Source organism: Mustela lutreola, chromosome 17 (genome assembly GCF_030435805.1).
Source record: "Mustela lutreola isolate mMusLut2 chromosome 17, mMusLut2.pri, whole genome shotgun sequence".
NCBI lineage: Eukaryota > Metazoa > Chordata > Mammalia > Carnivora > Mustelidae > Mustela > Mustela lutreola.
This window is the reverse complement of record NC_081306.1, coordinates 25,542,779-25,554,539: the sequence shown is the minus strand read 5'-3', so window position 1 is coordinate 25,554,539 and position 11,761 is coordinate 25,542,779.

Genomic DNA, 11,761 nt, shown 5'->3' with positions numbered 1-11,761 from the left:
AAAGAGCCTTAAGGGACACGTCTGTCACTGCAGAGCGACGGAAGCCTGGCTGCTAAGGAGACACGAGGGGAAGATTAGGGCAGGGGAAAGGGCTCCACTCTGAGGAATGAGTCTGAGCAGAAAGCCTTTGGGCTCAAGGAGACAGCAGCTCCTTGGCCACCTGTCCGTGGTGGAGACATGGGCTTGCCACCAGGAACCTACCCTGAACTCGAGAAACAACTCCCAGAAAGAACTGGCCATCAGATGCCGTCTTTCACCAGGATGTGGAAGCTTGGAGGAGGCACGGGGTTTAAGGGGAAGGAGAGGGGACAGTCCCGCAAAGCTCCCTGTTCAGTGCATAGGGCAGTGTGCAGGGATCCTGTCACCTTCCTTTCCAGTGGGGAAAGCGCTGGCCTAGTCCGCGAGTCCTCCTGAGCGCCTGAGTAACAGGCCAAGCGATGCCTACACCGAGAGATGGTAGTGTGCATAGAGTGCCAATCTAGGCTACGCACGCTACTGCACGGTGGTGGCTGTGTCTGTTTAGTTCGGCCTGGCAGGGTGAACCCAGGACGCGAACATGGAGCCCGGGAAAGCAAGGCCCAAGAGGCACCAGCTCTCCCGCAGCTCTTCTTCCCTGACGCGACTGAAGCCTTGCTGAGGAAGCAGCGGCGAAGTGCTGTTCGCGCCAAGCCAAAGCCTCTGCGAAAGCACAGCATTTGCTGAGAAGTGTTTTGCGGGCTGCTGCTGCTTGCCTGAGCCCAGTCTCGCCGTGGGAGAAACGCGCATACAGCGAAAGCCTCTTTGACTCGGCATCTCCCCTGGGAAAGCACAGCATTCGTTGGGAAATCACAGTTGGGTTTGCGGATGCTGCTGCTGCTTGCCTGAGCTAGTCTCCGCAGCAGGGTGGAAGATACCCGCATGGAGCGAAATACTCTTTGCCCTAGCATCCCTTCTGCCTGAGAGAGAAGAGTGGTAGCACTCGTCTGTCACAGCGCTCCTCAGGAGCAAGTGTGGGGAACGAACAGCACGCCACCCCCAGGGAATAGAAGGAGCCCTTGGTCTTGGGGTCGGGAAACGCTCGGGAAGCCGAATGGCCTGCTGTGCACGAACAGCAAGCCAGTGGCAAGACAAGTGTCACCTGCTCTCTGTGTGGAGAGATGGAAGCCTGTCTGCTAAGGAGACATGAGGGGACGACTAGGGCAGAGGCGCGTGCTCCACTCTGAGGGAGTCTGGGCAGAAGGCAGGCCTGTCCTGTGCCTCTGGTCCCAAGGAGGCAGCATCTCCTTGGCCACCTGTCCCAAGGGCCGACGGGCTTGCCCCCAGGTGCCATACCCGGAACTCGCAGAAAAAACCCCATGGAGAAACGGGCAGTCAGATGCTGTCTTCCACCAAGATGTGGCAGCTATGTGGGTGGCAGGGGATGTGCCGGGGAAGGAGTGGAGACATTCCCCCACATTTCCCGATCGCAGTGCATGGGCCCTGTGCACAGATCCTGTCGCCTCCTCCCTCCCGTAGTGAAGTCACTGACTTAGACGCCGAGTCTGCCTGAGCGCCTGAGCAAAAGACAAAGCCTTACCTAGGCCAGGAGAAGGTAATAGGCATAGAGTGCCATGCTAGGCCGCGCACGCTGCTGCAGGGTTGTGACTGTGTCTGCTTAGTTCGGCTTAGCAAGGTGAACCCCGGGCGCGAACTTGAAGCCCGGGAAAGCAAGGCCCAAGAGGCACCAGCTCTCTCGCGGCTCTTCTTCCCTGCCGAGACAGAGCCAATGACCAAAGCCTTGCTGAGGAAGCAGCAACGAAGTGCTGTTTGCGCCAAGCTGAAAACCTCTGCGAGAGCATAGGAGTCGCTGGGAAAACAGAGTCGGTTTTGTGGGCTGCTATTGTTGCTTGCCTTAGCCTAGTATTCCCAGCACGATGGGAGAAACCCGCATAGAGCGATAGCCTCTTTGCCAGGGCATCCCCTCTGGGAAAGCACAGCATTCTTTGGGATCAGAGTCAGGTCTGTGGGATGCTGCCTGCTGCTTGCGGGAGCTAGTATCCACAGCACGGTGTGATAAACCCACATGGAGCGAAATCCTCTTGGCCTGGGCATCCCCTCTGCCTGAGAGAGAAGCGCGGTGGCGCCTGTGGAAAGAGCCTTAAGGGACACGTCTGTCACTGCAGAGCGACGGAAGCCTGGCTGCTAAGGAGACACGACGGGAAAATTAGGGCAGGGGAAAGGGATCCACTCTGAGGAAGGAGTCTGGGCAAAAAGCCTTTGGGCTCAAGGAGACAGCAGCAGCTCCTTGTCCACCTGTCCGTGGTGGGGACATGGGCTTGCCACCACGCCCTACCCTGAACTCGAGAAACAACTCCCAGAAAGAACTGGCCATCAGATGCCGTCTCCTACCAGGATGTCGAAGCTTGCTGGCGGCACGGGGTTTAACGTGAAAGAGTGGGGATAGTAACCCAAAGCTCCCTATTCAGTGCAAAGAGCAGTGTGCAGGGATCCTGTCACATTCCTTTCCTGTGGGAAAAGCACTGGCCTAGTCTGCGAGTCCTACTGAGCGCCAAAATAAAAGGCCAAGCGATGCCTACACGGGCGATGGTAGTGTGCATAGAGTGCCATCCTAGGCTACGCACGCTACTGCACGGTTGTGGCTTGTCTGCTTAGTTCGTACCGGCAGGGTGAACTCAGGACGCGAACATGGAGCCCGTGAAAGTGAGGCCCAAGAGGCACCAGCTCTCCCGCAGCTCTTCTTCCCTGACGCGACTGAAGCCGTGCGAGGAAGCAGCGGCGAAGTGCTGTTCGCTCCAAGCCAAAGCCTCTGCGAAAGCACAGCATTCGCTGAGAAGTGTTCTGGCGGCTGCTGCTGCTTGCCTGAGCCCAGTCTCGCGGTGGGAGAAACCCGCATACAGCGAAAGCCTCTTTTCCTGGGCATCTCCCCTGGGAAAGCACAGCTTTCCTTGGGAAATCAGAGTTGGGTTTGGGGATGCTGCTGCTGCTTGCCTGAGCTAGTCTCCGCAGCACGGTGGAAGATACCCGCATGGAGCGAAATACTCTTTGTCCTAGCATCCCTTCTGCCTGGGAGAGAAGAGTGGTAGCACTAGTCTGTCACAAAGCTCCCCAGGAGCAAATGTGGGGAAAGCGCAGCACGCCGCCCCCGGGGAAGAGAAGGAGCCCTTGGCCTTGGGGTTGGGAAACCTCGGGAAGCAGGATAGACTGCTGTACACGAACAGCAGGCCAGTGGCAAGACAAGTGTCACCGGCTCCCTGTGCGGAGAGATGGAAGCCTGTCTGCTAAGGAGACATGAGGGGACGACTAGGGCAGGCGTGCGTGCTCCACTCTGAGGAAGGAGTTTGGGCAGAAGGCCGGCCGGTCCTGTGCCTCTGGTCCCAAGGAGAGAGCATCACCTTGGACACCTGTCCCAAGGGCAGACTGGTTTCCCCCATGTGCCACACCTGGATCTCGCAGAAACAACCCCATGGAGAAACGGGCAGTCAGATGACGTCTTCCACCAAGATGTGGCAGCGTTATGGGTGGCAGGGGTGTGCCGGGGAAGGAGTGGAGACAGTCCCCCACAGTTCCCCATCCCAGTGCACGGGCCGTGTGCACAGATCCTGCGCCTCCTCTCTCCTGTAGTGAAGGCACCGGCCTAGATCCCGAATCTGCCTGAGCGCCTGAGCAAAAGACAAAGCCTTACCTAGGCCAGCAGATGGTAATAGGCATAGAGTGCCATGCTAGGCCACGCACGCTGCTGCAGGGTTGTGACTGTGTCTTCTTAGTTCGGCTTAGCAAGGTGAACCCGGTCGCGGACTTGGAGCCCGGGAAAGCAAGGCCTAAGAGGCACCAGCCCTCCTGCGGCTCTTCTTCCGTGCCGCTACAGAGCCAATGACCAAAGCCTTGCTGAGGAAGCAGCAGCGAAGTGCGGTTTGCGCCAAGCTGAAAACCTCTGCGAGAGCATAGGTGTCGCTGGGAAAACAGAGTCGGTTCTGTGGTCTGCTTTTGTTGCTTGCCTTAGCCTAGTATTCCCAGCACGATGGGAGAAACCCGCATAGAGCGAAAGCCTCTTTACCGGGTCATCCCCTCTGGGAAAGCACAGCATTCTTTGGGAAATCAGAGTCGGGTCTGTGGGAGGCCGCCTGCTGCTTGCCGGAGCTAGTCTCCACAGCACGTTTTGATAAACCCGCATGGAGCGAAATCCTCTTGGCCTGGGCATCCCCTCTGCCTGAGAGAGAAGCGCGGTGGCGCCTGTGGAGAGAGCCTTAAGGGACACGTCTGTCACTGCAGAGCGACGGAAGCCTGGCTGCTAAGGAGACACGACGGGAAAATTAGGGCAGGGGAAAGGGATCCACTCTGAGGAAGGAGTCTGGGCAAAAAGCCTTTGGGCTCAAGGAGACAGCAGCAGCTCCTTGTCCACCTGTCCGTGGTGGGGACATGGGCTTGCCACCACGCCCTACCCTGAACTCGAGAAACAACTCCCAGAAAGAACTGGCCATCAGATGCCGTCTCCTACCAGGATGTCGAAGCTTGCTGGCGGCACGGGGTTTAACGTGAAAGAGTGGGGATAGTAACCCAAAGCTCCCTATTCAGTGCAAAGAGCAGTGTGCAGGGATCCTGTCACATTCCTTTCCTGTGGGAAAAGCACTGGCCTAGTCTGCGAGTCCTACTGAGCGCCAGAATAAAAGGCCAAGCGATGCCTACACGGGCGATGGTAGTGTGCATAGAGTGCCATCCTAGGCTACGCACGCTACTGCACGGTTGTGGCTTGTCTGCTTAGTTCGTACCGGCAGGGTGAACTCAGGACGCGAACATGGAGCCCGTGAAAGTGAGGCCCAAGAGGCACCAGCTCTCCCGCAGCTCTTCTTCCCTGACGCGACTGAAGCCGTGCGAGGAAGCAGCGGCGAAGTGCTGTTCGCTCCAAGCCAAAGCCTCTGCGAAAGCACAGCATTCGCTGAGAAGTGTTCTGGCGGCTGCTGCTGCTTGCCTGAGCCCAGTCTCGCGGTGGGAGAAACCCGCATACAGCGAAAGCCTCTTTGCCTGGGCATCTCCCCTGGGAAAGCACAGCTTTCCTTGGGAAATCAGAGTTGGGTTTGGGGATGCTGCTGCTGCTTGCCTGAGATAGTCTCCGCAGCACGGTGGAAGATACCCGCATGGAGCGAAATACTCTTTGTCCTAGCATCCCTTCTGCCTGGGAGAGAAGAGTGGTAGCACTAGTCTCTCACAAAGCTCCCCAGGAGCAAATGTGGGGAAGGCGCAGCACGCCGCCCCCGGGGAAGGGAAGGAGCCCTTGGCCTTGGGGTCGGGAAACCTCGGGAAGCAGGATAGACTGCTGTACACGAACAGCAGGCCAGTGGCAAGACAAGTGTCACCGGCTCCCTGTGCGGAGAGATGGAAGCCTGTCTGCTAAGGAGACATGAGGGGACGACTAGGGCAGGCGTGCGTGCTCCACTCTGAGGAGGAGTTTGGGCAGAAGGCCGGCCGGTCCTGTGCCTCTGGTCCCAAGGAGAGAGCATCACCTTGGACACCTGTCCCAAGGGCAAACTGGTTTCCCCCATGTGCCATACCTGGAACTCGCAGAAACAACCCCATGGAGAAACGGGCAGTCAGATGACGTCTTCCACCAAGATGTGGCAGCGTTGTGGGTGGCAGGGGTGTGCCAGGGAAGGAGTGGAGACAGTCCCCCACAGTTCCCCATCCCAGTGCACGGGCCGTGTGCACAGATCCTGCGCCTCCTCTCTCCTGTAGTGAAGGCACCGGCCTAGACCCCGAATCTGCCTGAGCGCCTGAGCAAAAGACAAAGCCTTACCTAGGCCAGGAGAAGGTAATAGGCATAGAGTGCCATGCTAGGCCACGCACGCTGCTGCAGGGTTGTGACTGTGTCTTCTTAGTTCGGCTTAGCAAGGTGAACCCGGTCGCGGACTTGGAGCCCGGGAAAGCAAGGCCTAAGAGGCACCAGCCCTCCCGCGGCTCTTCTTCCGTGCCGCTACAGAGCCAATGACCAAAGCCTTGCTGAGGAAGCAGCAGCGAAGTGCGGTTTGCGCCAAGCTGAAAACCTCTGCGAGAGCATAGGTGTCGCTGGGAAAACAGAGTCGGTTCTGTGGTCTGCTTTTGTTGCTTGCCTTAGCCTAGTATTCCCAGCACGATGGGAGAAACCCGCATAGAGCGAAAGCCTCTTTACCGGGTCATCCCCTCTGGGAAAGCACAGCATTCTTTGGGAAATCAGAGTCGGGTCTGTGGGAGGCCGCCTGCTGCTTGCCGGAGCTAGTCTCCACAGCACGTTTTGATAAACCCGCATGGAGCGAAATCCTCTTGGCCTGGGCATCCCCTCTGCCTGAGAGATAAGCACGGTGGCGCCTGTGGAGAGAGCCTTAAGGGACACGTCTGTCACTGCAGAGCGACGGAAGCCTGGCTGCTAAGGAGACACGAGGGGAAGATTAGGGCAGGGGAAAGGGCTCCACTCTGAGGAATGAGTCTGAGCAGAAAGCCTTTGGGCTCAAGGAGACAGCAGCTCCTTGGCCACCTGTCCGTGGTGGAGACATGGGCTTGCCACCAGGAACCTACCCTGAACTCGAGAAACAACTCCCAGAAAGAACTGGCCATCAGATGCCGTCTTTCACCAGGATGTGGAAGCTTGGAGGAGGCACGGGGTTTAAGGGGAAGGAGAGGGGACAGTCCCGCAAAGCTCCCTGTTCAGTGCACAGGGCAGTGTGCAGGGATCCTGTCACCTTCCTTTCCAGTGGGGAAAGCGCTGGCCTAGTCCGCGAGTCCTCCTGAGCGCCTGAGTAACAGGCCAAGCGATGCCTACACCGAGAGATGGTAGTGTGCATAGAGTGCCAATCTAGGCTACGCACGCTACTGCACGGTGGTGGCTGTGTCTGTTTAGTTCGGCCTGGCAGGGTGAACCCAGGACGCGAACATGGAGCCCGGGAAAGCAAGGCCCAAGAGGCACCAGCTCTCCCGCAGCTCTTCTTCCCTGACGCGACGAAAGCCTTGCTGAGGAAGCAGCGGCGAAGTGCTGTTCGCGCCAAGCCAAAGCCTCTGCGAAAGCACAGCATTTGCTGAGAAGTGTTTTGCGGGCTGCTGCTGCTTGCCTGAGCCCAGTCTCGCCGTGGGAGAAACGCGCATACAGCGAAAGCCTCTTTGACTCGGCATCTCCCCTGGGAAAGCACAGCATTCGTTGGGAAATCACAGTTGGGTTTGCGGATGCTGCTGCTGCTTGCCTGAGCTAGTCTCCGCAGCACGGTGGAAGACACTCGCATGGAGCGAAATACTCTTTGCCCTAGCATCCCTTCTGCCTGAGAGAGAAGAGTGGTAGCACTCGTCTGTCACAGCGCTCCTCAGGAGCAAGTGTGGGGAACGAACAGCACGCCACCCCCAGGGAATAGAAGGAGCCCTTGGTCTTGGGGTCGGGAAATGCTCGGGAAGCCGAATGGCCTGCTGTGCACGAACAGCAAGCCAGTGGCAAGACAAGTGTCACCTGCTCTCTGTGTGGAGAGATGGAAGCCTGTCTGCTAAGGAGACATGAGGGGACGACTAGGGCAGAGGCGCGTGCTCCACTCTGAGGGAGTCTGGGCAGAAGGCAGGCCTGTCCTGTGCCTCTGGTCCCAAGGAGACAGCATCTCCTTGGCCACCTGTCCCAAGGGCCGACGGGCTTGCCCCCAGGTGCCATACCCGGAACTCGCAGAAAAAACCCCATGGAGAAACGGGCAGTCAGATGCTGTCTTCCACCAAGATGTGGCAGCTATGTGGGTGGCAGGGGATGTGCCGGGGAAGGAGTGGAGACATTCCCCCACATTTCCCGATCGCAGTGCATGGGCCCTGTGCACAGATCCTGTCGCCTCCTCCCTCCCGTAGTGAAGTCACTGACTTAGACGCCGAGTCTGCCTGAGCGCCTGAGCAAAAGACAAAGCCTTACCTAGGCCAGGAGAAGGTAATAGGCATAGAGTGCCATGCTAGGCCGCGCACGCTGCTGCAGGGTTGTGACTGTGTCTGCTTGGTTCGGCTTAGCAAGGTGAACCCCGGGCGCGAACTTGAAGCCCGGGAAAGCAAGGCCCAAGAGGCACCAGCTCTCTCGCGGCTCTTCTTCCCTGCCGAGACAGAGCCAATGACCAAAGCCTTGCTGAGGAAGCAGCAACGAAGTGCTGTTTGCGCCAAGCAGAAAACCTCTGCGAGAGCATAGGAGTCGCTGGGAAAACAGAGTCGGTTTTGTGGGCTGCTATTGTTGCTTGCCTTAGCCTAGTATTCCCAGCACGATGGGAGAAACCCGCATAGAGCGATAGCCTCTTTGCCAGGGCATCCCCTCTGGGAAAGCACAGCATTCTTTGGGATCAGAGTCAGGTCTGTGGGATGCTGCCTGCTGCTTGCGGGAGCTAGTATCCACAGCACGGTGTGATAAACCCACATGGAGCGAAATCCTCTTGGCCTGGGCATCCCCTCTGCCTGAGAGAGAAGCGCGGTGGCGCCTGTGGAAAGAGCCTTAAGGGACACGTCTGTCACTGCAGAGCGACGGAAGCCTGGCTGCTAAGGAGACACGACGGGAAAATTAGGGCAGGGGAAAGGGATCCACTCTGAGGAAGGAGTCTGGGCAAAAAGCCTTTGGGCTCAAGGAGACAGGAGCAGCTCCTTGTCCACCTGTCCGTGGTGGGGACATGGGCTTGCCACCACGCCCTACCCTGAACTCGAGAAACAACTCCCAGAAAGAACTGGCCATCAGATGCCGTCTCCTACCAGGATGTCGAAGCTTGCTGGCGGCACGGGGTTTAACGTGAAAGAGTGGGGATAGTAACCCAAAGCTCCCTATTCAGTGCAAAGAGCAGTGTGCAGGGATCCTGTCACATTCCTTTCCTGTGGGAAAAGCACTGGCCTAGTCTGCGAGTCCTACTGAGCGCCAAAATAAAAGGCCAAGCGATGCCTACACGGGCGATGGTAGTGTGCATAGAGTGCCATCCTAGGCTACACACGCTACTGCACGGTTGTGGCTTGTCTGCTTAGTTCGTACCGGCAGGGTGAACTCAGGACGCGAACATGGAGCCCGTGAAAGTGAGGCCCAAGAGGCACCAGCTCTCCCGCAGCTCTTCTTCCCTGACGCGACTGAAGCCGTGCAAGGAAGCAGCGGCGAAGTGCTGTTCGCTCCAAGCCAAAGCCTCTGCGAAAGCACAGCATTCGCTGAGAAGTGTTCTGGCGGCTGCTGCTGCTTGCCTGAGCCCAGTCTCGCGGTGGGAGAAACCCGCATACAGCGAAAGCTTCTTTGCCTGGGCATCTCCCCTGGGAAAGCACAGCTTTCCTTGGGAAATCAGAGTTGGGTTTGGGGATGCTGCTGCTGCTTGCCTGAGCTAGTCTCCGCAGCACGGTGGAAGATACCCGCATGGAGCGAAATACTCTTTGTCCTAGCATCCCTTCTGCCTGGGAGAGAAGAGTGGTAGCACTAGTCTCTCACAAAGCTCCCCAGGAGCAAATGTGGTGAAGGCGCAGCACGCCGCCCCCGGGGAAGAGAAGGAGCCCTTGGCCTTGGGGTCGGGAAACCTCGGGAAGCAGGATAGACTGCTGTACACGAACAGCAGGCCAGTGGCAAGACAAGTGTCACCGGCTCCCTGTGCGGAGAGATGGAAGCCTGTCTGCTAAGGAGACATGAGGGGACGACTAGGGCAGGCGTGCGTGCTCCACTCTGAGGAAGGAGTTTGGGCAGAAGGCCGGCCGGTCCTGTGCCTCTGGTCCCAAGGAGAGAGCATCAGCTTGGACACCTGTCCCAAGGGCAAACTGGTTTCCCCCATGTGCCATACCTGGAACTCGCAGAAACAACCCCATGGAGAAACGGGCAGTCAGATGACGTCTTCCACCAAGATGTGGCAGTGTTGTGGGTGGCAGGGGTGTGCCGGGGAAGGAGTGGAGACAGTCCCCCACAGTTCCCCATCCCAGTGCACGGGCCGTGTGCACAGATCCTGCGCCTCCTCTCTCCTGTAGTGAAGGCACCGGCCTAGACCCCGAATCTGCCTGAGCGCCTGAGCAAAAGACAAAGCCTTACCTAGGTCAGGAGAAGGTAATAGGCATAGAGTGCCATGCTAGGCCACGCACGCTGCTGCAGGGTTGTGACTGTGTCTTCTTAGTTCGGCTTAGCAAGGTGAACCCGGTCGCGGACTTGGAGCCCGGGAAAGCAAGGCCTAAGAGGCACCAGCCCTCCCGCGGCTCTTCTTCCGTGCCGCTACAGAGCCAATGACCAAAGCCTTGCTGAGGAAGCAGCAGCGAAGTGCGGTTTGCGCCAAGCTGAAAACCTCTGCGAGAGCATAGGTGTCGCTGGGAAAACCGAGTCGGTTCTGTGGTCTGCTTTTGTTGCTTGCCTTAGCCTAGTATTCCCAGCACGATGGGAGAAACCCGCATAGAGCGAAAGCCTCTTTACCGGGTCATCCCCTCTGGGAAAGCACAGCATTCTTTGGGAAATCAGAGTCGGGTCTGTGGGAGGCCGCCTGCTCCTTGCCGGAGCTAGTCTCCAGAGCACGGTGTGATAAACCCGCATGGAGCGAAATCCTCTTGGCCTGGGCATCCCCTCTGCCTGAGAGAGAAGCACGGTGGCGCCTGTGGAAAGAGCCTTAAGGGACACGTCTGTCACTGCAGAGCGACGGAAGCCTGGCTGCTAAGGAGACACGAGGGGAAGATTAGGGCAGGGGAAAGGGCTCCACTCTGAGGAATGAGTCTGAGCAGAAAGCCTTTGGGCTCAAGGAGACAGCAGCTCCTTGGCCACCTGTCCGTGGTGGAGACATGGGCTTGCCACCAGGAACCTACCCTGAACTCGAGAAACAACTCCCAGAAAGAACTGGCCATCAGATGCCGTCTTTCACCAGGATGTGGAAGCTTGGAGGAGGCACGGGGTTTAAGGGGAAGGAGAGGGGACAGTCCCGCAAAGCTCCCTGTTCAGTGCACAGGGCAGTGTGCAGGGATCCTGTCACCTTCCTTTCCAGTGGGGAAAGCGCTGGCCTAGTCCGCGAGTCCTCCTGAGCGCCTGAGTAACAGGCCAAGCGATGCCTACACCGAGAGATGGTAGTGTGCATAGAGTGCCAATCTAGGCTACGCACGCTACTGCACGGTGGTGGCTGTGTCTGTTTAGTTCGGCCTGGCAGGGTGAACCCAGGACGCGAACATGGAGCCCGGGAAAGCAAGGCCCAAGAGGCACCAGCTCTCCCGCAGCTCTTCTTCCCTGACGCGACTGAAGCCTTGCTGAGGAAGCAGCGGCGAAGTGCTGTTCGCGCCAAGCCAAAGCCTCTGCGAAAGCACAGCATTTGCTGAGAAGTGTTTTGCGGGCTGCTGCTGCTTGCCTGAGCCCAGTCTCGCCGTGGGAGAAACGCGCATACAGCGAAAGCCTCTTTGACTCGGCATCTCCCCTGGGAAAGCACAGCATTCGTTGGGAAATCACAGTTGGGTTTGCGGATGCTGCTGCTGCTTGCCTGAGCTAGTCTCCGCAGCAGGGTGGAAGATACCCGCATGGAGCGAAATACTCTTTGCCCTAGCATCCCTTCTGCCTGAGAGAGAAGAGTGGTAGCACTCGTCTGTCACAGCGCTCCTCAGGAGCAAGTGTGGGGAACGAACAGCACGCCACCCCCAGGGAATAGAAGGAGCCCTTGGTCTTGGGGTCGGGAAACGCTCGGGAAGCCGAATGGCCTGCTGTGCACGAACAGCAAGCCAGTGGCAAGACAAGTGTCACCTGCTCTCTGTGTGGAGAGATGGAAGCCTGTCTGCTAAGGAGACATGAGGGGACGACTAGGGCAGAGGCGCGTGCTCCACTCTGAGGGAGTCTGGGCAGAAGGCAGGC